Raw genomic sequence first — 3,220 nt, 5'->3', positions numbered from 1 at the left:
TGTTGGTGGGCGTGATGGTCTGTTACAAGCTTCTGTGTTCCAGTCGGACCTGGAACTCTCTCTCAGGCACTGGAAGCCCTTCGAAGGGAGAGATGTGAACCGGTGCAGGGGAAGATTAGTCTGGTGGTAAAGGCAGGATGTTTGAAATTGAGAGCTGAGAGGCAAGAGGAAGATATGGAAAGAAGGGAACAGAAGTTGATAAACAGAGGTATTTTGAGAGAGTAAGCATCAAGTTGTAGAGACAGATTCAAATCTGCGTCTAACTCCAGAACCTAAACCTCTGGTCTGTAGCTTCTGTGTCACTGGTCACAGGATGCAGCTGCTGCTGCTGTGTGGCTAATACAGAAATAATTCTCTTTGGCTTAAGTTGTTATCCTGGGGTATTTGAAGGATACACTTTTGGGACTCCTATGCTCTGCTTTATGAGAATGAAGGAGATGGTTCAGAAATCTCAAGCCAAAGCTCATGGTATAATTGGTAACAGATACCCAGAATGTTCTCTGTAAATTTCCTTCATGACTTTTTTTTTTTAGTGTTGTTTGTGATCAACAGTAGTATGTACTTTCTGATTGGTAGTTGAATAATTAACCATGTAAGACTTTTGTTTGAAAATTTTGTCTCTTCCAGTTTAGTGATTCAGCTTCTAGATATCTGTCCTAAGACATAAATGCAGGCAAATACTTGTATAGAAAGTTATTTATAATAAGGATAAATTTAGAAATGATGGAAGTGTCTTACATTAAGGAATGATATATATTATATACTCATATATATATGCATGTATATATGATAAAAATATCTGAAAACTTAAATGGCCATCAATATGGAATTGGTTAAAAAATTATAATATGGTCATACTATGGAAAACTGCAACAATTAAAGATAATGAGATAAACATATACGTACAGATTTGAAAATATCTCTAATATACATTATTATTAGTCTGGTACCATTTATTTCCTCATTTATATATATAAGTTACATATAATATATAAAATTTTTATATATTATATAATTTATATATAATTATATATTATATATCAATTTTATATGTAATATATATATTATATAATTATACTAATTATAATTATATATTATATATAATTAATTATATATGTAATATATATATATTTGACATTTCAGGAATTTTAATTATGGAGCAGATACCAGGTGATATCAATGAATTGTTGTTGTTAAAAGTGATAATGACAGTGTAGTTAGATAAGAAAATGCCCATTTTTATTTTGAATTTTTCAATTTTATTTTATTTACTTTTTTATACAGCAGGTTCTTATTAGTTATCTATTTTTTAAAAAAATATTTATTTGTTTATTTGGTTGTGCCAGGTCTTAATTGCGGTATGCATGTGGGATCTAGTTCCCTGACCAGGGATCGAACCCAGGCCCCCTGCATTGGGAGCGCAGAGTCTTATCCACTGTGCCACCAGGGAAGTCCCTAGTTATCCATTTTATACATATTAGTGTATACATGTCAATCCCAATCTCCCAATTCATCACACCACCAACCCCTAATTTCCCCCCTTGGTGTCCATACATTTGTCCCCAACATCTGTGTCTCTATTTCTGCACTGCAAACCGGTTCATCTGTACCATTTTTCTAGGTTCCACATACATGTGTTAATATATGATATTTGTTTTTCTCTTTCTGACTTACTTCACTCTGTATGACAGTCTCTAGATCCATCCACGTCTCTACAAATGACCCAATTTCATTCCTTTTTATGGCTGAGGAATATTCCATTGTATGTATGTACTACATCTTCTTTATCCATTCATCTGTTGATGGGCATTTAGGTTGCTTCCATGACTTGGCTATTGTAAATAAACAGTGCTGAAATGAACATTGGGGTGCATGTGTCTTTTTAAAAAAAAAATAAATTTATTTATTTTATTTATTTATTTTTGGCGGAGTTGGTCTTTGTTGCTGTGCGCGGGCTTTCTCTAGCTGCGGTGAGCGGGGGCTACTCTTCACTGCAGTGCGCCAGCTTCTCATTGCAGTGGCTTCTCTTGTTGTGGAACACAAGCTCTAGGTGCGCGGGCTTCAGTAGTTGCGGCATGCAGGCTCCGTAGTTGGGGCACAGGGCTGAGTTGCTTCCCGGCATGTGGGATCTTCCTGGACCAGGGCTCAAGCATGTGTCCCCTGCATTGGCAGGTGGATTCTCAACCACTGAGCCACAAGGGAAGCCCACATGTGTCTTTTTGAATTATGGTTTTCTATGGGTATATGCCCAGTAATGGGATTGCTGGGTCATATGGTAATTCTATTTTTAGTTTTTTAAGAAACCTCCATACTATTCTCCATAGTGGCTGTATCAATTTACATTCCCACCATCAGTGCAAGAGGGTTCCCTTTTCTCCACACCCTCTCCAGCGTTTGTTGTTTGTAGATTTTCTGATGATGCCCATTCTAACTGGTGTGAGGTTATACCTCATTGTAGTTTTGATTTGCATTTCTCTAATAATTAGTGATGTTGAGCAGCTTTTCATGTGCTTCTTGGCCATCGGTATGGGATCCTCCCAGACTGGGGCGCGAACCCAGTTCCCCTGCATCGGCAGGCGGACGCGCAACCACTGCGCCACCAGGGAAGCCCAGCTCCGTTTTTTTTCCCTGAAGATTCTTTGGCTATTCGGGGTCTTTTGTGTTTCCATACAAATTTAAAAATTTTTTGTTCTAGTTCTGTAAGAAATGGCATTGGTAATTTGATAGGGATTGTATTGAATCTGTAGATTGCTTTGGGTAGTATAGTCATTTTCACAATATTGATTCTTCCAAACCAAGAACATGGTATATCTCTCCATCTGTTTGTATCACCTTTAATTTCTTTCATCAGTGTCTTATAGTTTTCTGCATACAGGTCTTTTGTCTCCCTTGGTACGTTTATTCCTAGGGATTTTATTCTTTTTGTTGCAGTGGTATATGGGAGTGTTTCCTTAATTTCTGTTTCAGATTTTTCATCATTAGTGTAGAGGAGTGCAAGAGATTTCTGTGCATTAATTTTGTATCCTGCTACTTTACCAAATTTATTGATTAGCTCTAGTTGTTTTCTGGTGGCATCTTTAGGATTCTCTATGTATACTATCATGTCATCTGCAAACAGTGACAGTTTTACTTCTTCTTTTCCAATTTGTGTTCCTTTTATTTCTTTTTCTTCTCTGATTGCCATGGCCAGGACTTCCAAAACTATGTTGAATAACAGTGG

The sequence above is a fragment of the Physeter macrocephalus genome, chromosome 11 (assembly GCF_002837175.3).
Source record: "Physeter macrocephalus isolate SW-GA chromosome 11, ASM283717v5, whole genome shotgun sequence".
Classification (NCBI taxonomy): Eukaryota; Metazoa; Chordata; class Mammalia; order Artiodactyla; family Physeteridae; genus Physeter; species Physeter macrocephalus.
Note: the sequence above shows the minus strand (reverse complement) of the source record.